Source organism: Streptopelia decaocto (genome assembly GCF_964273445.1).
Source record: "Streptopelia decaocto genome assembly, chromosome: 1".
In the NCBI taxonomy this organism is placed as follows: domain Eukaryota; kingdom Metazoa; phylum Chordata; class Aves; order Columbiformes; family Columbidae; genus Streptopelia; species Streptopelia decaocto.
Window position 1 is genome coordinate 137,916,221 of NC_138663.1, and position 24,118 is coordinate 137,940,338.

Genomic DNA, 24,118 nt, shown 5'->3' on the forward strand with positions numbered 1-24,118 from the left:
AAAGAATTTCAGTGAGGAAAGAACTGTTTATGTTAGCCAGCTCTCGTGAACGTACATTTTCCACCAGCCCTGCAGTATCAATAGAGAAATCGAAAAGGGATCCAGCTGTGCTTGCCAGATGTTCCATTGATCTTCCCATGCTTGTTTTTGTACCTATGCAAAAACTTTAGCCTTGGTGCTGCCAGAACTCTCAAGCAAGTTTTTTGGGGAAACTCTGGCTTTTATTTTTATTTATTTATTTTTCTGCCCTGAGGAGATGGATACAGTAGTTTAAAAGGCTGGTGAAAAAATGCTGTAAGAGCTCCAACATTTATGAAGCTGGTGTCTCGTTCACTGTGTTGTTTTTTTTTGCAGGGTTAAGTAAACAGGTATAGGCTGTGCCTGCACGTCTGAGTGGTTGTGATGAGGTGTCTTTGCACATGAAGCCTTGTTCACTGGCAGTATCGAGTGTTATATTTCTGTATTCATCGTGCAGGTTTTCTAAAGGTAGTTCTGAGGCTACTTGGGATTTCAGTTAAGAGTGTCCCAAATAGCTGAAACACAGTAATTTTTTTCCTGTGGGTTTCTTTTTTGCATACTGCCTTGCTCAACTTACCTGCAGTAACTTCCCTACTGAAGGAAAATTCTGTACATGTGACTGTGTGCACACACTGTGTATTATGGCTATAAAACTACTGGACATAATTTAAAATAAGTCTGTAATCTGTATGAGGAGCTGATAGTGCACAAACCCTGAAGCATCAAGGGAGCAATTCCCTAGCAAAGCTAACAGCAGCAGCAAAGTTTTCTTTCTCTGAAATAAATCCTGCTAGATGTCACCAAATGGTCTGCTACATGATCCCCTGTGTCCTGCATCCCTCCCATTTAATGAGAGAGGGGTATGTGAGCAAGCAAGATAGGATCAGGGAAGAAGGATGCTAGAAGAGGGATGTTGTGTGTACGTGTATCGCTTCTCTCAGCTCCCGTGTGCTGGGTTGTTTTGATCCTGGAATATCTGTTCAGCAGCTTCCATTCCCCAGCTCTCTAGACTTGTTAACTTGCATGTAAGATTTATCCACACGGAGTAATAGGATTTACAGAGTAATTCATCTGGCTTGCATATGCAATGGAAAGGGTTTAGATGCGACACGGTAAACACCTAACAAGGGGTGTTGCCTCTGACTCCCAGCTTCTCTCTCTCCCTTCCACTCACTAGCAATTCATATATCCCATTAACCCTTTTCTAGCAGGACTCCCAGCTGACTTATCCCATTTTTAAAGGCAAATCACTTCCATCAATCATTTATTTTGGTGGGGCTGCTCAGGCAGATGTTCACCAGCATATGTTTGGTACGTTCACCAGCAGACAAGTCATTAAGCTCACTTGCCCAGACAGGGGTCACTGGATTTCTGTTTCCCACTTAACCTTGGAGCTTTTGAGTTTATCTAGTCGCTGTGTGCTAAAGCTGCATTTGCAGCAGAGAGGGCTGAGTGGGTGGTGGAGATGGTGCCTGCATGTGCTGCGTGTAAAGCGTTTGTCAGCAAGCTCAATGGGGCTGCATGGGAGAGTGGTTTCGGTGATCGTGTGTGGCTTGCCAGTGTTTTGTCAGGCACTAAAATAAAACACCTGAGTGAGGTGATCCAGCTGTGTCAGCCAGATGTGTGCCAAGTGACACAGTTTGCAGGAACTGCACACCCACCTGGCGTGTAACTGCTTGCCCTGAGCAATACCATGTTCTGGGCAGGTGGCATTTCTGTCAGAAGTGACTGTGGCCAGCACACAGGCTTTACCTCCATTAGCTGCCTTCTTAAGCTCTCTAAGCAGATCTGGCTGGCTATATGCTTGTCGTGTTTCCTAAGAAGGGCAGTTGTGTCCTCTCCCTTTTCCTGGGACCAGCCCCAGGTTTCTGGGATGTTTCAGTCCCTCCTTCAGAGGAGGGGCAGAAGCCAGGCTATGCTGGGAGACAGGACTGCCACATGAGGCTGGAAGGGGTGATGTTTCCCTCTGTCCCATGCACTTTAGGTCCTGCAGGATGGCATTTTATACCCTCAGTGTTAAAGCAAGGCTTGGTTTGTGAGCTTCCCCCTTGCTGCTTTTCCTGCCCCTCCAAAACATCACATAGTTTAAGACAGACATTTGAAAAACTCCCAGCATCTCGCTCTCCCTGGCTATAGATCTACTAGTGACAACGCAAGGGGAATATCTAGCTGGGGAAAAAACATTAGATGATCTATACCAGCTGTGCTCAGAGCAGATCTTTACCTCTATGGAGAGGTAGGTAAGAGATTTCTATACAGAGATCATATCACCTATCTTTGCTATGCATCTGCCTCAGAGGGAAGAGGGAGTATGCAGTGGTGGTTTAACGGTGGCCAGTAGCTCCATCATGTAGCTTGAAGGGAAATGAAAATGTAGGAGGGAGAAAAAGTGATACGCAGTTGGAGAGAATTAAAAACAATGTACATAGAGATAATATAACTAAAACCATTTTGTTTGTGTAAATTGTGGTGCAAATCATTCAGTAAATCATTGGGGACAGGGTTTTCTGAATGATTAGTCTCCTTTGAGGCCTTATACATTTGTATGTAGTATTACACTTGTAGGTGGGAGAATGGGTGGGTGGACTGTTCTGTGAAGTAGAGAAAAATAGTTTATTATAAGCCCTAATGTTCCTCAAGGAAGCCACTCCTCTAGAGCTTCATCTGCAGCTTATTACTCAGAATAGAATTATTCTGCAAAGTTTGGATGCGACTTTTTAAAGCTATGGCATTTAAAATATTCCCTTGCTATGGACTTCTAAAAAATGTTCCTAATTCTATCCTGGCTCGTCTCTTAAATGACATGGCAGCAGATTTGATTCATTTGTTGGCCTTGCTGAAGGTTGATGACTTTTAGTGAGTATTTGGCATGGGGAGGTTAGTCAGGGAATTGCAGAGAGAAAGAACAAAAATAGCTCATGATAGACTATCCACAGGGAAAAGGGTAATGATCCGCTCCTTAGAGCAAGGCTGAAAAGGGAGGAGGGGTCTGAGAGCTGCAACAGGTGAGAAGGGCTGAGGAGAGCTTCTGGTGTTTGGCCAGCTACAACCGAGAAAAGAGAGCAGGATGTTTCAAAGATGACACTGTATATTAGAGAGCCTGTCAGACTTACTGAGGTTTCATTTTTAACTCTGTCTTCAGCAAGTGAAGATGGACACTGAACCTTATTTTGAGTACTGAGGGGGAACTGTGTGCTATTATACAATTCCTACCAATGTTTTGCTAGCAAGATCACAGTCATGAGCATGTCAGGTTTTGGATGTGATGTTAGAAAAAAACCCCTCTCCAAACAACAAACGCACAAAACATCCCCCAAAACTAATTAAAATGGGAAAAGAAAAGCAAGCTCTAACCCTAAATCCCCTAAATCTTCTTTCTGTTTACCTTTCTCCAGCATCCTCTCCTACCTTATTTGCTCTGCAGGTGTTGGGTGAGCAAAGGCAGGGACCCCGTGCCTTGTTACACACTTTCAGCCTGGGGAGGGGGTGAGAAATAGGAAGACATTGGCTAAGTGGGACATGTGCAGTAGCGAAGGGCAGCTACTACAAACTGGGAAGGGAGGGCACTGTGCCTCTGTGTTGTGTATGGCCCTCAAGATGGATTAGAAGCAAAATGGCCATGGAGTCCATGCTGTGGGATCAGGTCTCTAGGGAACCATCACAGCAGCTCCCCTCAAAGTGCCTTTAAGCACTATTCTGAGGACGTCAGTGGGACTTGCAGGTTGCCCAGGACCCAGGTCTGCACAAAGGCAGATTTAGCCTTTAATAACTTCTGAAATGGAGCTCATCACCAGCTGGAACCAAAATGGGTCACATCCCCATTCCCTTCCACTTGGTTATACCACTACAAATCTAACCAAAGCCCAAGGGCAATGCCAGAAATAACATGTTTGTCTTTGGGGCAGATTCCTGGGGACTGCTAATAAAAGAGGTACAAGTGACTCATACAGGGCTTAAGCTGCTGAGCACTGCTCAGATGATGCTCAGCTTGCTGGAGAACTGGGATCTTGCCAAGGCCAGAATTTGGCTCATTGTTCTTGAGTTTTTCCAGCATCAACTTTTCATCAAGAATTAAATCAATCTAATGCTGATGCACTGATGAAAACCAACATTTAACATTTTTACCAGGTATTTTTAAATAATATGAAGTTTCAGGATGATAGCAAGCTTAGGAACTTCCATCCTAATGAGTACTTAGCTTCTTCAAGTTACACGTGTCAAAGGATGGGCTAGAATCAAATTACCAGCAGTAATGACAGCACTGTTGGTGTAATCCTGCAATATAAGCAATTTATGCAGACTCTGTTCTTGGCCTCCCAGTATTTTGCTGATATTCTACATGTGGAGCTATGCTAGAGGACAAAGCCACCTCGGGCAAAGTAGCAACACAGCATCACAACAAAGTTTATGCCCTATACAGTCATTTTAAAAGAAAAGTAAAAGCTGTTCAGATTACATTTGTAATTAGCATATAATTTATAACAGGGAGCACTGAGCTGAGCCCTTTGCTAGAAATGACAATAGGCATGTTCGAAGGTATAATGCCACATAATAATACATCTTGGCAGTGAAATTGTAACCCTGGTTATTAGTAGTATTGTCGCAGCACTAGAAGGCCAGCACTACGTTGAGGCACCCTTTGTATTAAGTGCCATGTGAGCAGAGGGTAAGAGAGATCCCCCCGTTCCACAGGGCGGGTGGCTGTTCTCTGGGATGGGTGGGGGCAGGAGGTGCCCCGGGGGTGAGGGGACTCGCCCAGGCTGGCACAGCAGGGTCAGGGGCACCCACCCTAGTGACCTATCCATTAGCTCAGGCTGGCTTCTCGGCTCAGCCGTGCAACAACCCAGCAAATGCGACAAATGAGGTTTCCCTAGTATGTCCTCGTGTGCGCTGGTGTAGACTACAAGTCCCAAACACTTTTCTTTTTTTCTGGTACATACAAAGCCTTCGTTGTCAAATCTGGTAGACATGCGTCAAGAGGGTATGTTGGGATTTGTGCAAAAGGGGCTGTACTTTGCTGATGTTTTCCTTTAAAAATAATAATTAAAAAGTATAAATGTGATCTCAGGTGATGCTGCAAAACTTCCAGATCCGGCAGCAGATGGTGGCATTATATGAAGGCACACATGCATACATGGTTATGTGTGTGTGCATACATATGATAAAGGAAGTTGCAATATGTATATGGTCAGAGGCTGGTGATGAGCATCTCTCTAAATATAGTGTGCTCACTGGTGAGCGGGGCCTTTGTGATGGGACTAACCCATCACAAGCAAAGGTGGAATGGAAATTAGAAAACAAAAGGCTCTTTCTATGTTGAAATTATGTATGTTTAATAACACTGTATGTATAATTCGCATTCAGAAAGATGAAGGAGGAGAGACAGTATCAGACTGTATGGGTTTAACCTCCTCCCCTGAGTCTGCACACACACTTCAGTTTGCAGCTAAGTACCATATGTTTTCCTGCTTAGTTGGCATTAAAATTTATATAGTAGTACGTGTTACCTGGAGTGTCTCAGAGTCCGTACCTCTTCCATTCCGCTCCCCTCCCCAGAAGGTCTTGAGAAAAGACCCTGTCTTAAAATAGCTCACAGTTACCGGAATTTGCCATCTCATAACTATAAGTTTTCAAAATATATATTACACTTACCTGCCCTTGATATCCAGCCCCACAGGCATCTGTTTTTGACAGAGCTGCAGGGCCACAGCTCGCTGCTGATGCAGCGGTGGGGCTTCAACAGGCTTACTGTGAGGCTGAATATAGCCATTTTCATTGAAGGTACCTGATTTTGTTGTCCATCAAAATTCACTCTGGCTTGTGTGAACTTGTGTTCTGCTGGAGCAAGTGCAATGGAGGGCACAAAGGTGAAGTCAGGAATTTACTGAGTTTTCTTTTACTCTGCTCTCGCTGAAGAAGAAACGAATGTGATTTTCAGCTGAATCTGACACCAAAGCATTTGCTTCAGGCTTCAGGCACATCTAAAGTGTCTGGTTTTATGGTAAGTAATGGGAACTAATAACGATGAGTTTCACCTCTGCCTAGAAAACAGTTATTTCAAAATAATCTAAACAGCCTGTCTCCCTTGTGCATGTATATTTTTGCAGATTTTTATTAGGAGCAACTTTTGTTGTGTGGGAGAGGCCAGCTGTGACTCCAGACTCTGCTGTGCTCGGCCCCATGCAAAGAGGAAAAATAGCCCTGCCGCAGCTCTATTGATTTCACTGGGGTTGGGCTTTTTCGGTAAGAGCTAACTGGATGGAATTGAGCCTGCTCAGACTGGTCTGGAGTTCAACATAAGCTTTGCAATAAGACATCTGCATGAGGTTTTGCGGAGTGCACGCTTGCGTGTGCCTGTGTGCAAGCGTGTGTTTCCCTGCATTTGTTCCTGTTAAAAATGAAAAGTGTTCTCTTGTGTGTAGTTGTACAAACGTTTGTATGCTTTGTAAAGTTGCAAGCATTGTATAGGTGAGAGGCAGCACTGGACAGGGTAACAGACTGCTTGCTAGGAGGTTTGTGTGGCTTTTTCGGACTCCTGGGCCTCAGTAACCATCACTAATGTTAGAAGTGTCCTTTCGCTTCACTATACCTCAGTTCCTAGAACTGTTAAAGAAAAAAGTAGTAAGCAAACAGAATATTGCATCTTCCTCTTCTGCTGCTCAGCTGTTAACACCATGGTAGATCTGGCCAATACTGTCCATTTCCAGTGAACTCTCTCACCACTGAAATTTGCATTTCTGTATCAGAGGGAAGTAGTGAAAGCTTTGGAAGAGCAGGGAGGCTTGTGCCCCGCAGACACACTCCCACACTCCTGTGAGAGGTGAGACATGCCTGAGTGGTTTCTGTTCACGGGTGCTCTCTAGGTGGGCTCCTAGAGGAACACTGGATTTATGAGCAGGTGAGAAAGGCTGAGAAGGCTCCAGCTCACCAGGCACCAACTGTTGTGAAATGAAGTAGGGGGGGTCACGCAGCTGTGCAGCCACCGCTTACAGAGCCACTGCACCCACCCCTCTCTGGGACATCAGGGTGACCATGTTGGAGACCCACCACTGTCATTGCCCCCAATGTGGTGCGACTTAAGTGCATCGCTGATGACAGTATCTCATCAGGGGTTGTGAGGGTGCTTTCCAGTGTAGGAACCCAGTGATGAACTGGGAACCTGATGGTACCTGCATGGCAGATACCTCAGTTCCCAGCTTTCTCACTCCCTCCATCCCATGCTGGTCATTCATGCTCATATGAGGCCGAGCAAGGAGGACTATGACTCAGAGCTGCATGTCCGTTCAGTTTTCGTGTCTTGCTGTGCAAACAAAACCCATGTTGAAATCCACTGGCAGGCAGCATCCATGACTTTGAATAGTAAACACAAATCTCTCCCTCTCTGTGTCTCTCTGTGTTATTAAGCTGACAGGCACTTAGCCAATTATCCAGTCCTCGTCTCAGCTGTATTTATGGAGGAGGAAGAGACAACGCACAGAGCTCTTGTCTTCAGGGCTTCAGCTGAGTCTCCCTTGTGTGCTGTTGCATTTTCTCTTGTGTGAGCTGCCTAGGACGCTCAGGGAAAGAAACCAATGAAGGGGATGAGTTGAGGGAGAGGGAGGGGGACGAATAGGGGGGAAGGGGTTTGCTTCTCCAGACCAGGCACACACCAGACCTGTCACTGTTTGCCATTGTGTTTAAATTTGGCAGAGCGTGTGTGCCTTTGTTGCATAAGGTTGTGATGGATGAGGAATGCGATGGATGAGGGTACTTGCAAAGTCATTTTGGCTGTGGCAGGGCCAAGAGTGAGGAACTATGCAGTGGCAGACTGTCAGTCTGTGCCTTAAGTAAGGGGGGGCACATATATTTGGGGACATAGTGTGAACCTGTGAGCTGGAGCCAAGAGCCACCACTAATCCCTGATGCGGTATTGCGCCTAGAACATACAGCCTGGGCTGGCTGAAGTGTTTACTCCGAACAGCAAAATTTAGGCAAATAGCACTGAAGTGTTCTGTGAATATTTTCATGAATGTTAAAAATGAATTCTCTTTGGCTGCAGCTGTGCTTCCTTTGTGTGCATCTTTTTTTTTTCTTCCCCTTGTGAATAATCTGAGTGAATGAGTTTTCCTTGCCCTGGCATTCATGGACAGAACATTTTAAACAGGTTCATAGCTGAGCAATCAAGGCTCTAGCTGCAACTTCTGCAGCTGGAAGTCCCTGGCTGTACAGATTTGCAGGCATGTGCCCCTTCCTCCTCCCCAGACACCGACTTTATGTGTACACCTGTGGTGCTCTTGATATATAGAATGCTGCTCAAGGAGCACTGGACGTGGTTCTTATGACCCTTCATCAGAGCCTGGGCATAAAAGCAGTGAAACAAGTGAGACATGGAGCTGATCTCACCTTGAGCCACAATAATTTATGTGCATGTGACAAGAGAAAATTACCTTTAAACTCTGCACCCAACCAATCAATCTTATAGCAGCCTGTTTTTGCTAGGAAAGGTGCCTCAGGCCAAGCCTATCAAGTTCAGAAAAAGAAAGGTTAAAATGTTCTAACATCGTTATTTCTTTCTTTTCCTTTGGAGGAGAGGAGCCACAGTGCACAAAACCTGGCTGACTCCTTCACACTAGCTCCTTTATAGTGAGCCCCATTCCCACTCCCAGCCCAGATTCCCAACAGGAATCAGCAGGAATTTGTTCACAGTGAGGCCCCATGTTCACCTTGTCAGGGAACAGAAGGGAGACCAGGTGACAGAAGGGATTGGGCATAAATAAGCATGCTGAAATTGGAAAATGCTCAAGAGGGGAGAAAAACACTACCATTATAAGGTAGCAACCCTACTGAAGGCTGCAGGTACAACAGGGATGTTAGGAAACCCCTATTTGTTCCAGGGTGTCCTCTGAGTTTCAAGAAAAGTGGGACTCAGGGAGTGATTACTCTCTAAAAAATTATTGTCCCCTGTCTGCCAAATACAATATAATGTCATCTGTAGTCCCCTCCCTGCGGCTAGAGAGGAGAGACCCTGTGACAGCTGAGGCCGTCGTTTATTGGGGCTTCACGGGTAAAGGGGCATCAGATGAGCAGGGGCACATGTGAGCCGAGATTCAGCGGAGCCAGTTTGTCCCTTCAGAGCAGGCAGGTTTATCTGCAGTCCCCTCGAGTCCAATGGCAGGGGAGGTTTTAAGCTGGTGGGAGAAGTTGGGGAGGGACTACTGCAGTCTGCCTTCCGCCTTTTCCCATCTGCTGCCCCCTTAGTCATCAGCACACTGGTTAGACAGTGATGGTCCTTTCACAGGCCTCTGCCATTTCTTAGGCAGATTCTGTCCCGCTCATCCAGCTCCGCAAGCTGGCCCCACAGACTTAACCTTGCAGCCCTGGCTTAGCAGAGCTCTTGTTCCTGACAGCAGTGAGGTCCTCAGAGCCCCAGAGCTTACCAGGCACCCACACCCTTCTCCCTGCCATGGGGACACCTCCCACCAGCAGAACTTGCAGGGACCTCATGACCCCAGTGCTCAAGCCTAGGCACAGCAGATCACTCCTTTTTAAAGTAACCCCTTTTGGACGCACTGGCTGGCTTTCCCTGGCCAGTCACTGCTGTCACCATCCAGCTAACCTGTGCCACTGACCATCAAGGTGGCTAACAGCACCACAGAGAGGTAATCGGGGCTGGAGCAAATGTGAGGGAGCAAGCTGCTTTCCAGAGCCCTTGGAGACGCGATGGAAAAACGATACACACACACGCACAGTTGCTGGCATGTACCCGCCATACACTCGCACAGGCGTCTTTGTTTCTCAGATTACACTGCTATTTAATTGAAATCACTCCTGGGTGTGGTGGGACTGAGATGGGGGTGCTTGCTGTGTGCTCAAACAGGCCTTACACAAGCAAGCAAGTACCTTATGAATTGCTGACTTGGGGTCCTGTGAACCACAGACCCTGTGATAAGATGCCAAGCAAACGCAGCCCCCTCATAGTGGCTTTCCCCCTCAACTTCCCTGCTGATGGCAGTTGTCTGAAATGAATCAACTTGTTGATGGGAGTATGGATGAGGACAGGCTCTGAGTAGTACTGGTGTCATGCTTATTAAAAAAGAAAAAAAGAGAAAAAGCATAATGAATAATCAGATTGCCTTTCTCACCCGTGTGCCACATTAGGCAGCCGTGGTTTTGGGCAGTAAACAGTTCAGGGCAGTATATGAAGGCAGTACACCTTAGAGTGTGCCAAATGTGGGCAGCGGTAATAGGAGATCCTCCATCCTGATGAGGAACAGAAAAGGAGTTACCTTCCTTCACCAGCTAGTCCCATTTCTTATGGCCTGTTGGTTATTATACCTACTGCTGAGACTTGGAGTGTGCCCAGACCCTTCAAGTTGTGCACATGCTGCACCTCATGTGCCTTCACTCTACTGCTATCCTTGGCAGTCTCTTGCCAAGGGGAGAGTGTGTTTGCAGAGATTTGTCCACTGAGAGGGAAAGGATGGGTAAGTTCATCAGAGAGATAGAACTGAAATCTCTCTCATCTCCTCTTTTGCAAATTGCACGCAGCTCCCTCTCCTTGGCACGCTCCCTCATCCAGCCTGCTACTTTGCTCAATGAAGATGTCTGTCACATCTCTTTCGTGCCTTCTCTATCTTGCTCCCTCCCTCCTTTGCTTTTTCTCTCTGTCTCAATCCATCTCCTCCTCACCCTTCAGCCCTCCCCAACGCATGCCCCTCTTCCTTATATTTTTCTCTTTGTTCAACCCTGATGTCCTTTGAGATTCAGCAGAGGAGGATGGTGGAGCATTGTAGTAACTGCTGAGCCCTAGCTCTTCTGTAAATGATAGAGCAGGCTCTGAGCTCTCTCTCAATCAGTACTTGGTATTCAGCTGGACCTGCAGAGTATTCCCAGTGTTTTTATCTTCTGTTTCTACACAGAATGCCCAGTGCCTGTTCATCCTTAGAGCTCATCCGAAGCGGTGTGTGTGGGCGGGGTCTGCATCACCAGTAAAGCTCTTTCTCTTCCTAGCAGGAATGTAGTTGGATGTCTGTTGCATCCCAGTGATCTACTTCTGCTTTTAGTTGCAGCCCAAGTTGGAAACACAACGGAAGGAGAGCGCGTTCATTGATAAGGTAGTTGACAGGCAAGAGCTGAGGCTGCATGCTGGTGTGAAAGCCACATTGCTGCCATCAGCAGAGGAGCCTGCTGCAGTGCTTCCTTGATGTGCTGTGATTCTACTACTGGAAGTTGGGAGGGGGCAGCTGGGGGCTTTTTTCCCCTCTGTTGTAGCTCTTTCTTGGGTGAGAAGCTTGGCATTCCTGCATGATGCTGACGTGGGGGGACACAGATCAGTGCTGAGATGCAGACTTGAGATTTTCTTGTGCAGGTGGCAGAGAAGGCAGATGCTTTTAAAAGACAGTGTTGGTGCAATCTTATGGAAAGTCCTCAGTGTTGAAAGTGCTAGACCTCTCTGACTTTGAAGAGAAGGAGCAGGTCTGTAGCATGTGAGTTAGGATCATTTCAGCTAGATTTGTCCATTGCAGGAGAGACTTTCCAAGAACTCCAGAGACAGCCCCACATGTTTGGCATGGAACCATAAGATGCAACAGAAAACTAAAGCCAGCTGCTGTAATGTAGCAGGAATGTTCCTCAGTGTTGGTCACCCTTTATTATCCTCCTTTTTTTGAGGCTTGGATTCTGATGCTTTTGGAAAACACACGCATCCTGGCTGCTTTTACACCTGAGGGAAACCTGAGATTGGCATCCATAATCAGGAGCAGAAGGTGCTGCAGGCAATCTGTCTTCCTAGCACTGCATTAAACCCATTTTAGTTCTTTCAGCTAAATATCAAATTATCTGTCCACCCACACATCCTCCCCACTGCATCAACAGTACTTAGTTATGGGCCATCTGTAGGACTTCTACCCGGACAAGGGGGTCCACAGGGGTTCTTGCGTAACACGCGTCATGCGTATTCATTGGCCTTTAGTGGCATTTCTTCCCTTCCTGTTCTCCTGGCTGGTCTCCAGTGCTGGCAATGAGTCAGAGGCATGCAGGTCTATCCATTTGAAAAGTGTGTCCCAAGGTGGAGGAACACGTGCAGCTTTCTTCTTATCCGAGTTGGGAAGTGGTACGTAAATGCAGGCCAGGTGGGTCAAGGACCTCAGACATAGTCAGAACAGTAAGCCTTAGGAATGCCTGCTTTTGCCATGTGAAGCTCAAAGTGGGAGCAGCATCCAGCTCCCAGAGAAGAGAGAAGGAAGGGCGTGCAGCAGATTTTACAGCATCATTCAGTGTCTTACTGGATGCCACGTTGTGTCCTGCTCTAGCTGTATCCCTGCTTTGGGGGTAGTATTGTCCGCTTGCTGATCACTGTGTATGCTGGAATAGAGTCCTGTGTTTGTTTGAGGTACTTCACATTTCTAGGGAGATGTGGACCAGTTGGTTGTAGTCCAGAAGAGAGAAGTGGGAATGATCAGAAGTCTAGACATTCAGTGGGGAGAGGTGGATGGAAATGGGGCCATTAGGCCTAAAGAAGAGAGGACTACGTATGAGATATGAATAACAGCATGCAGCTACATAAGATACAAAAGAAAGGAATGATGTCTTCTGCAGGAGAAGACAAGGAGGAATGGCTTAAGATTGCAGCAAGACAGGCTGAATGTCAGTAAGAACTCTGCAACAATAAAGACAGGAAAACATTGAATTAAGTTGCCTTAGGAGGCTGTGTAGCTCCATCACTGGAGGGCTTTAAGGACAGACTAGACATGTACAAGGAGTGACAGATGCCACAAATGACGAAGTAGAGGTGATCCATCCTTCACAGAGAAGAACAGACTAGATGGTTCCTTTGGGTCTCTTCCACCTCTCCTTCTCAATTCTGTGCTGCCTTTAGGCTCAGAGAATGGCAGAAGCATGGGCAGAAACATAGCTGAAAGGTTCAGAGAAGTGCATCAGCAGGAAACCAAGTGAGCCTTGCCAGGAGGTCCTTACCCATTTCTTCTGCTGCAGCCACCCTTCTCCCTTCCATCCCTGGAGTGTGGTGTGCTCCAAGGAGTCAGTGCCACTCTAGTCCAAGCATGTGACACTTAGCCTATCTGGCAAACAGAAGTAGGAATCAGTGTCAAGACTATCCCTAAAACTAATTTTCTTTAGGAGGAACTCAGATGTTTTTCTCATTTGCTGCCCTTGGGGGGGCCACAGGACCTAGAGGATGTTTTACCACAAATGTGATAGGAAGAACAAGTTGAAGGCTCAGTGTTTTATCCTGGGCAAGTCTGATGACGTTGCTGAATGTTCACCTCATGAGGCTTTGTCAGCATGTTCTGCTAATGAAATGTCACCTTTCACTGGTGTGACATCACCTCATGCATTGGGATATGAGCCCATGAGACTCAGGGTCTAAGGGGTGGATGTAGGACAGTCTATGAGTGCTGTTGGGGCTTTTCACCACCAGGGATGTGGCACGTGGTGTAAGACACAAAGCAGGGCAGGCAGCAAGCCTTGCAGCCACTGAGTGTCATGCCTTAAGCAGTGAATTTAGTGACTTACAGGGACACATGAAGCAAACAGAAAACTCCAGTGCAGTGAGGATGTATGGGAGGGTAGAGAAAAGGATACAGGAGGGTGAGAAGCAAGTTGAGAGAGGAAAAGCTATTTGGGGAAGGGGGGAAAAGCATACAGAGGCCTGCTGTAAAGTTTGGATGAATGTGTTTGGTCTCAATCTTTCTCAGGCTGCAGTGACCCAGGCCATTGCTAACCTGGCCAGGCAAGCTGCCAGAGGCTATCTCCATTGCTCACCCATCGTCCACTCTCAGCCTGTCTCCGACTCATGTTTTCTTGTCAGCATTTCTCTCCCACAGATCAATTCCTCCTTGGCTCATCCCAGTGATTTTAAGCATACAGAGAAACTTCCTCTTGGCGGTGAGAGATAATCAAGCTGAATATTACCCATCTCTGAAGTGCAGGCAGTCCGTGAGCAGAGCCAAAGTCAATATCTTGGCAGATGTTGCCTTGCATTGATTTATCTTCTCCTGGAGCAAGGTGGACGGCCTCAGAGAAGGCAGCATGGTCACCTGGCCAAACCCCAAAACATTTGCAGGCTACATTAGCTTGCTTGATTTGGTCTCAGGAAGCTGCTTCTCCTCACTGTCTGGGTGTAGAAGAGCGTGATGCCAAACTTACAAATCCCTCCTTCACTCCTGTGTTTGCATCGGTGTTACTTCTTGTGCTGAGACAGATCCTGGGCTCAGAGCACCGGCTCACAGTGCTGAGCTAAGCCGGCCTCATTTACTGGCTTAATGGAGCAAGAAAACAATATTCTGTGCTGCTGTTGGGGCAGGGGAGAGGAGCAGGAGACCAATGCCCTGGAGGGGCCTTGCAGCATGGGGGTTTCCCCTTGCAGGGAACCTGGATGTGTCAGAAGGAGAAGCAAGGGAGAGGAGACTTCTGTGTGTGCAGGGAGGGAGCAGCAGGAGTCGGGGGACACAGGCAGGGCCCCTCTTTCAATCAGAGGAATTATAGCCAGGGGATTGCTGTGCAAGACAGGGTAGGAGGAAGGGGGGCTGCCTGCAGACAGAGGGGTGGTGGTGGAGGCATGACGTGGTGGAATCAGTTTCCAGGCAGGAAGACCAGGTCAGAGTGCTGCTCCTGGGCTTTGCCCTGTCAGGACAAACAGACAAAGGTGTGTGGTACTACCTGCATAGAATTCCAGTTCCCAGCTCTCCAGCAGAATGCACTCTCTGTTTTCAAAGACCTTTGAGCTCTCCTCCTGTGTCTGGGAGCTCCAGGTTTGGCTGTGGCAGGAAAGGGCCTCCAGCAGAGCAGGCAGGGGGCTTTTCAAAACCGCAGCTAAAGAGAAACCATCTGTATGATCTCAAGTAACAAACACTTGCATGCAAAACGCATCCCTTTTGGCACCATTCTCTTCCCCTCAGCCCCTTTCTCCAGCCCCTCATCTCCCCAACCCTGGCTGAGCCCTTCACAGCTCCTCTGTACCCACCCTGCCTCTTTTTTGCTGTAGCAGCAAGCAGTGCATGAATGTGTATACAACATCTCCGGTTCTGCAGTCTCCCTGAGGGCCTGGACAGATGCTGATTGTCTTTATGCCCAGCTGGGGACAGCAGGAATCGTTATAAATAGCATTGATTCCTTGCGTGGCAAAGAGAAAACTTTCCCCTATAAGTCCATCCCTCTGCTCCCAGGACTCGCCGGGAGGTCTCTTAAATATCACAGTACATTTGCGGCAGATCGTATCTCTGGAGGCTTCCTGTGGGTTCAGGTCTTGATCCTGGCAGAAAATGGAACAAGTTTACTGTATCTTCCCTCACAACCTCTTTCTGCTGTCCTCGTCATTTTTATGTGAATGGTACTTTCTGTTCAGAAGAGGCTTGCGACTGAAATAGGAGAAGCTGCAGAAGTGAGCACTTCAGACGTTTAAGCCTCATGTGCTGGGGAAAGAAATAGGTCTGGAGCAGTGGAAGGGGTGTAGGGGTAGAGCTGGTGTGAGGAGCCCCAGGTTGGGAGAAGTTGAGGTGGGGGATTGCTGTTCCTATCACATGAGACAGATGTGACAAGAGCGAGCAAACATTCCTACAGTATATAAAGTAATATGCTTTTCCAGGACTAAAGGTTCCTTCTGTTCCCCTCTGGGGTTGATTTGCTTCTGCAGGAATACGTACTGCATAGAGGAGCCAGAAACAACCTGTTTAGAGGCGCAGTTGTTTGCTCCCCCTCTCCCCTGCTCCCTGCCCACAGGCAGAGAGCAGCGTGTCACGCCTGCGGGCAGATGAAGCCCTTTCCATCTCCCCAGCTGACACCAGCGTCCGTCCTGCTGTCGGCAGCCAGACGTCCCCTGCTGCAGCACCATTCTAGCCCTGGGCGCTGCTTGCTGCTGCTGGGGCTGGTGTTTGCATCAGCAAATGTTCCTTCGCTGTGGGTTTGTGGCTACAGGGGCTGTGCTTGCCAGATGAAGATCTTCCCCGCAGGCATTTCAGGGAGAGGCCCCGGTGGCATATGCACAGTGGTATTTAAATTAAAATTGCTCATATGAGGTTCAAGGAGTAACAGGGGACAGTGCCAAGACTTGGATATCCTCCATCTCACGCATGCCTCCCAGAGGCTCCCCAGTGCCTCATGGGGGACCAGTTTGGACGGTCGTTGTACCGTATATTATGTTGTCGGCCTCTGTTTGTGATTTCTGCCCTGTCCTTGCCTCTTCTCTGGTTTCCTTTGTGTTTATTATTCTAATTTATTGAGTTACCTGGAGTGTTTTTGCAGACACCAAGGCTGCTTTGCAGAAATTAATGATTGTGCATTCTGCTAGGTGATGCCTTGTGTAGACTTTGCTTTTATGTGATGGAGCCTAAAATACGCTCAGAGAAAATTGAAATGTTAACCTCTATTAAAAGCACACATAGATAAGTTGTTGTCAGATCTATGCCAGAGCACATGGAATTACTTTGAGATTATTTAGCTCAGTAGTCCCTGTCATTTCTGAATCTCAAAGTGTTTTAATTAATTTCCTCCTTGAGACTAGTCACTATGAGCTTCCCCATTTGCAGTGTGAGAAACTGAGGCCCAAAAAGGAGATTTGTCTTAGCAAATTAGTGGCCGGATATAGGTGACCAAGATCTTTGCAGGCTGGAACTCCAGTTTACAGGTCCTGTTTAGAGCTGTTTTACCTAACTGGCTGCTGGACCAGGATATCACATGAATGTCTCCTAATGTAATGCAAAACCAGGAGATTGTCTCTTCTCAGCTGTGGTCAGAAAGACCATAGCTGACAGTTCCAGTTCAGTGGAAATGAAGCTGTATGCAGGGAACACTCACCTTTTCTCATGTTCCCGAAAAATCACTGATAGGGGCTTGCATCTTATTTTCTCTGTCTGTGAAATGGAGATTCTGATCATCCTAGTAAAAGAGAAACCTATATTCATGCATCCCTGTAAAGGGAGGCAAGAAAGTCGAGAACAGAAACCTACAGATAGCAAAGTGTTTTGTTGGTTTGTGATTTGTTTGCTTTTCTGGAAAGGAGTAAAGCAACATGTTCAAAAAGATGGTTACCAAGTCTGTAACAGCTCACTGTGCCCTGTTGGGAAGATCCAGATGGGGTCATACGGAATGACAGACCTATAAATCTTGAAGGTGTGTCTGTGGCAAGTCCTTTCAGGAGCTGATATTGTAAATCTATTGAAACAAGCTGTCTGTCCCCTACAAGTTTACCGAGAATGAGTGTGTTCCCTGATGGGTCAATGCCAGATAAAGCAATTTTGTGGAAATTACTCAGAGTCACTAGGGGGTGACATGATACGGGGAGGAATATTTTAGCTGCTGGGACACAAGCCATCTGAAAGGGAAATTTCTTTTCATGTCCTCTGTGAGCTTTTTGAAATGGGTAGAATGAACACTTTTGTCTCTTGCCTGAACACTTAAAAGCCCATAAGAGAGCACGCTTTTCAAACAGACTCTTGTTTAGCATATATGAATTTCCCCCCAAACATAAGAATTTAAGAAACAGCAGATGATAGCAGAACCTTTTTACATCAGTATCTTGAATTTTTGAATTTGAATTACGTAAGAAAATATAAAACACTCCTAAGTGGGCAAATATGCAAACTAACTTGCTGATAGGAGAAATTTCTGTACCCTGGACAAATTGTTTCCTGATTGTGGTCTGAAGCAAGATGATTGGTATCACTCATGTTGAGGGGAAGGGGTTGTGAGGAGGGGTTTTCCTATGGTTTATCAAGTGACCAGCGATACTTTTGTGGTTCACGTAAGTGTATTGTACTCTTTTTAGGGATAACATTTGGCTTGGATAATATCTTCCACACGTTATTGCATATAGCAGGAAAGCAGCAAATCCTACCCAGCCTCAAATGGGTAGCGTTTCAGTTCTATGGGATGCTCCCTAGCTTTATCAGGGTGTTTGCCTTTGCTGTACTCTCCATTATTTTATATATGCCTATATTAGCCAGACTGATTTGTTCCCTCTTTAAAGCAAACAGCCGTAGTGTTTTCAATTTCCCTCTTACAGAAATATTGCTAGGCCTCTAACTCATTGCTGTCACCTGTCCATGAACCTCTTTTATTTCTGTTGCATCTTTTGCTTATAGGGTGACCTGATATGGGATGTTGTATTGCAGTGCAGTACCATGCTTGGCTTCATTTTTTCTCTTCGTATTGGTGCATCCTACATTTATGTTTGAGTTTTTGCCCATTCTGAACAGAGAATTTTAGTGAGTTTGCCACACACGAATCTTCATTTCTGAATGATTGCAGTTAATTTAGAAGCCAACAACGTAACTCAGATAATTCCTTCTAGAACGTGCGTCACCTGGCATCATGTGCCTGGTCAGAGCTCAGCAAAATGCCTTTTTCTCAGTTGTTTGTAAACTGAGTCGATGTCCTTCTCATTTGCACTCTTGTTTTATGGAGTCATGCTCTATTTTTTTTTCTTTTTCTTTTTCTTAAAATTCATTGGTTTTTGAAGTGGCCTTAATGCCTTCCCTGGAGTCTTTGGGGTGAATTGTCACCTCTGGTAATGGTATAAGAACGCACCCTTAGAGGGGTTGGTGTGTTCAGCTCATCACTCAACCACAGTCACCTCTGAGGTGGAATGCCGCAATTATTAAATGGCAAACGACAGCAGGTTTAAGACAAGAAAAGAAGAAACTACCCGCTTGGAACTGCAAGGGCCGTTTGGGAAAGCAGATTGTAATTAAAATACTCGAAATTCCGACAGTACTACTGTCTTTGCACTCAACACTTTCGAAAAGTGTCAATCAATCTTTGATTGTGAGTGGTCTTTTCATTTATAATGTTATCATACAAAAGATGTTGCTCAAGGAACATACTGTCTCCAATACTTAGTCCCATCAAGGCAGAAGATACTAAGCAGTGTCTTTTAGTAGAGGAAAACCAAAGCCCAAGACCTTTGTGAAAAGCAGCCTCCTGCTGTGCCCAGGGCACAGTAACATCCCCAGAACTCTGCCATTCTGCACACCATTTGAATGAAACCCTTCTCAGTACCTTTCAAAGGTCATTAAATTATTTATGAGAGTTGAGGAAGCAGGAGGAAAAGTATTCAGATGTGAAGAAATGGGCATGGAGACTGGTGAATGAGATGCAGCCATAGAAATCAGAGCTAGAAAAGGGGGAGTATTATCTTGCACTCCCTTAAAGCAGGCTCTTTTGGGCTTGCCTGTTACTTACTTACTTACTAGATCATTGTGATTATTTCAGTCAAACTTTGAGTTACGTCATTTCATATGGAACAAGAAATCCTTTTGCCTTGTAAAAATACCTCTTAGACCATGTGGCTGACCCCAGTTCCCAGGAGGGCCCACGGGAGAGCACTAATGTGCAAATGAAAAAGCATTTGCACAAAATACAGGAAAACTGCTTGCTGTGGTTTTGACCTGAAATACGCTATTATAAGGTGCTGGTAGCAAAAGATTGAGATCACACGATATTCAACACAAACCCAGCAGTGAAGAGTTTATTTGCTATTATTTTTCCCCCTATTTAAATTAGGAAAAAAAAAAAAAAAAAGCTGGCATTCTGTGTTTCTGAAGAACAGCAAATCCAGGTAGATCTCTGTAGTAAGAGCCCCTAGTGTTTTTTATGTCCTTCTAGAAGTAATTCCAACTTAGCATGTGTTTAGTACAGCCTCTTGATATATACTTTCAAAAATCTTTGGAGTGGATGGGAATATGCCTGCTATTAGGACACAAAATATAAAATCTGCTCGATTGATAATAGTGGCAGACTTCATGGTCTCTCTTTGACCTTCTAGGAAGAAATCAATCCTGTGTATGTCCAGTATGCTACCTGCTTCCCCTCTTTGGGGAGTGTGCTGCTGTGGAGCCAGACAGAGCCAGGAGTCCTTTCAGATAACCAGGACTCTGTACATTACAAAATGAAACAGCCCTCCATAGTAACAACATCCTCTCCTTCCCACATCTCCTTTTCTCCCAGAGAGCAGTTCGCCTCCCACTCCATCTTTGTAAGTTCTCTCTCTGTTCAGTCCTCCAAAACATTTTACAGCTCTCTAATTAGACACGTATCTCCAATTTACTACTATTTAAAAGGGTAAGCAGTTAATGTTGTAAGATTGAGAATGCCTGGTAATTAATTATTAACTCCAAGGACCTGGCTATCTCTCTAACCAGCTTTGTCTCAAATAGCATCTCTCTCTGTTAAAACCTCTGTTCACAGTAATTAAATACTGAGGAGGAGGAACACCTTGGAGTCTGCCCAACCAAATATGTCTGACAACAAGTGCAGCTCCATCAGGCAGTCCTTTCTTGTCTGACTGTCTGGAATGGGCATCATAGGAAAACAAATTTTCATGACCTGGGGGGCACTCCAACTTTGTCCAAAAGAGAATTCTCTACCAGGATGCTCTCTGTGCCACTGCCATCAAAACACAAAGCCAGCTGGGATCCTCCTCCTCTCTAGAAAAGCAGTGCCCCCTAGGAGGACCACAAGTTCTACTAGCAGTGCTCCCACCCTCTTCCCAGAAACCAAAGCAGTATAAGCTGAGGAAAGTCAGTTTGTGCTGCTGCCCCTGAACACCTCTACAGTTTGTCTCAGAGCACTCTCCGGAGCAGAGCCAACCCTAAGCAGCACTTGGCTCAGGTTCTGCTCTGTGCAAAATCCTTCAGCCAAAAGCTTTGCAAGAGGAAATGCTGGTGTGTTGGTAACAGATGTTTGTTAAGCATATACCGTGCCTTATGTGGAGATACAGAGGAAGGTGGTGATTGATGGGGGAATCTGTGGTTTGCAGTAAGAACGCGCTGAAAGTTTTATCTGTGGATTTATAACCTGCGGTGGATATTGGCCAGCTGGATGTGTAAGTCTCACCTCCTCAGTGAAAAGTTTTAAATACAGGCGTGTCCAGATGCAGTGAGCACAGAGATTATGTGGGAGATGGCATGAGACATGGGATAGCAAGCCTGGGGATCCCAGAGTTTGTTCTCTGCTTTGCTTCTGATATGCGTGTTTTGGCACATCAGTACCCCTTCCTAGATTTCTCTTTCCTCATCTGCTACGTGACAGGGATAAAGGTACTTAACACCTTCAAAAAGTGCTTTGAGTTCTGTGAATGAAAGGTGTTAAATAGTGCTAGGGAAAGGCAGGGTTGCTTTATTGTCTCCTGGCCAAATTTCACTTTGGTTACCTGCTTAATTGCCTCTGTACTTTCAACTGGAAGAGGTATTCTTCAGAGCTTCCTTAAACTGTCTTGTGGTACTTGTGTGCACTGCTAACAAGCTCCACTTTTCAAGTCCAAAGAGAGATGCCCTTCTGTGATGACTGAGCGATCGTTCATTGTTCCTTCCCCATCTCCCAAAGGTGTTGCCAGGCTTTAATGAACTATTCATCAAGTGCTTTGAGATCTTTTGATGGAAGCAGCCCAGTCAAGGGAATGATTCTCACTGCATAGTGAGAGGGTGACATTCACCCATTTACTGATCAGCTTTATCTGCAGTGAATTGCCCCTTTCTTTGGATGGAGGAGTCCAGCATCAAAAACACTATTGCAGATTTTATATGGAAGAAATAGGAAGTTGTAATTATGTCAAGCTTCTCTTTCTAATTGTTTGAGTTGGCTAGATCTGTGGAAAAGACAGGCAGTGTGGGTTTGGGGTTTGTTGTTTGTTTGTTTGTGGTTTTTTTTGAAAGGGGGGGTGCTTGGTTGTTGTTGTTGTCAGCCAGATGCAGAGAAAAGACTGGTTTTCCAAACTGGTTAGAATCTGGTGCTGCGGGTTGGTCGGAGCTGAGCTTTTGTGTGCATGGTTTTCTTCTCTACAGTCCATGTAATTTTACCTCTCTACTAAAGCTCCATGCATAGTGGGACGCGAGCACATCTGCTCTGCCGATAAATCCTATGGCCTCAGCATGGTACCCTTGTCTCTGCCTGTGTGGATGACTGCTGCAGCAAGTAGATGAACGTGTCAGAGTGAGGGAGAAGTCTGAACTTCATTCATGTGTCTCCCCTGCCTGTACATAGAGTTTCATAGTTTATAGTGCCGCATTATTTCAGAGTCGTATTTTGAAAAGGCTGAGTCTCAAAGAGGACAATGCATGTCACTCCTGCTATCACAAAAATTCTTCCCTCCCCTTGCTCCAAGCAATCTGTTCCTGTGTGCTTGAGGAGCCCTTCCTTACTCTCTGACTCCACATAGCTCATCTCTTTTGTACTTTTAACCTCTCTTTCTCATTTTCCCTTTCATATTCTATTTCCTTTGCTTTTACTACCACCTTTTTTTTTTTTTTAACCTCTCCCTTACTATTCTTTCTCCATTTCTCTCTTTGCATTTATCTTCTCCATTTATTCTCCCTCCCTCTCTCATTCTGCTGGTCACCCCTCATCCACTTCTGTTGATGCCCTGTCTACAGCAAGGCAGCGGGACAGGCAGCAGTCGGGTTGTCCAAACTATCCTCCTGGCAGTGCCACTTTCCTAACCTTGTCCATGCATCAGTTGTCCCATCTTGCTGGACTTCAGTTGTCCTTCTCACAGCCTGGGGTTGGTGATAGCTATCTCTCTTTTTAAAGTGTCTTGAGGCCTGCTTATTCCTGCTGTGCATCCTTATCCCTTTTTTGCTGGGCTCTGAGCACACAGAGAACAAAAAGGAGAATCCTCCTTCAGGGAGCTTATGCTCTGAGCATCGTGGATAAGAGGTGAGTGCAGACAGATAGCGAACACATGGAAAGCAGAAGATACTGCAGGTCGGCATAATATTGGCAGTCAGGTCCTACAGAAGTGCTAAACAATATTATTCCCACTTCTATTTCCCTTTCTACTCTTTTTTCTATCCTTTTAATCACTTTAGGGTCTTCTTTTTCTTCCACCTTAGAGATTATAGAGCTCTGTCATTTTGTCTCCAAGAAGAGGAAAATAGTGCAGAGTGTTTTCATTAGGCCAGGGGCTAGAGGGAAGGAGCAAGCTGTGGTATTTGCTAGCTTTAATCTTTATGGTAATACTTTGGTAAATATCTGCTGTTCTTTCTCTCCTGTCAGCGTGGCAGCCTGTGAATGATATGGAGCTGAGATCAGGGGAAGAAGAGGGAACTGCAGAGAGGATTAGAAGGTTAAGACAGGATTATGGGGTCAAAATGGAGGAAAAAAAAAAAAAAAAGAGAGAGAAAAGAAATAGCGAAAGAAAGGAAAATAAAATGAAGTGTAGTGGTTGTGACAGTGGAAAGGAAGGCAAGTATACAGAGTACCAGAGAAGATGAGACTTTTATGAATGGGTTGTTGCATTCAAAGGTCCTTGAGTCAATAGTCTCTCTGGAATGATTTATTGAACAAAAATTCATTTGTTCTGTGTCACCTCACAAAAACTTTTCTTTCCCCTTCGTTAGTCTAGGGATGTGTTCTATCAGGGCTGAACGGAGGGATGCACAAACATTTCCTTACCCTCGCAGTCCTGCTTGGACAGGAGGGTTTGGTGGGTGCGAGACGCAGCGGCTGAGTCTGCCAGGAGAGGTGTGAGACCCACCACAGCTGCGCAGGTGGAGGAGCTGGTAGTGGGAAAGTGTTGCTTGTCTCTTAGAACCTCACCCACTCCCACTTGGTCCCACTGTCCAGTGCCCTACTTCTTGACTGCCTTCTGCTGAGAGGGACAGAAATAAAAGAACAAGGTGCATGTGCCTCTTTCCTTCAACTCCTCTGCCTGGAGCTCAGGGAACAGCTTGCGAGGCAGGTTCAGATTTGGGGCCTTGAACGTCAGAGCAGTTTCAGACCTGCTTTTGTTTTGTGTAATGAAAAGGAAAGAATGGGTAAAGCATGTCTGGACTGAGAAGGAAGTGGCCCAGACCATTACACACATTTAATATATTTGGATGAATTAAACCAAACAGGTCAAATGCCTGATCTGCTTCTTCTCCTCTAAAAAATAATGACACATGAAAACTAACAAGAACAGGGCATCACGGCTGTTGGAGTCAGGGCAAAATGAAAGTCTTCCTCCCTCAGCATGAACTCAACTGCACGTCCAAAGTTTTCTCACCTCTGGCAATACCAGTGAAACGTAAGTGTTCCTCCTCTCCTTACATGTCACATAGCAAAAAAGTGTGGAGGCTGTGAAAGGGCTTCCTATCCTCTGTCAGGAGGGGCACACTGAGAGGTGGCA

General features: G+C 46.0%; 1 protein-coding gene across 3 annotated transcripts in view; it reads left to right on the plus strand.

Annotated features, from left to right (window-relative positions):
* The window catches only part of LSAMP (limbic system associated membrane protein), a 1,028,643-nt gene that overhangs the window by 710,643 nt on the left and 293,882 nt on the right, over positions 1-24,118 (plus strand). The window lies entirely within an intron of this gene.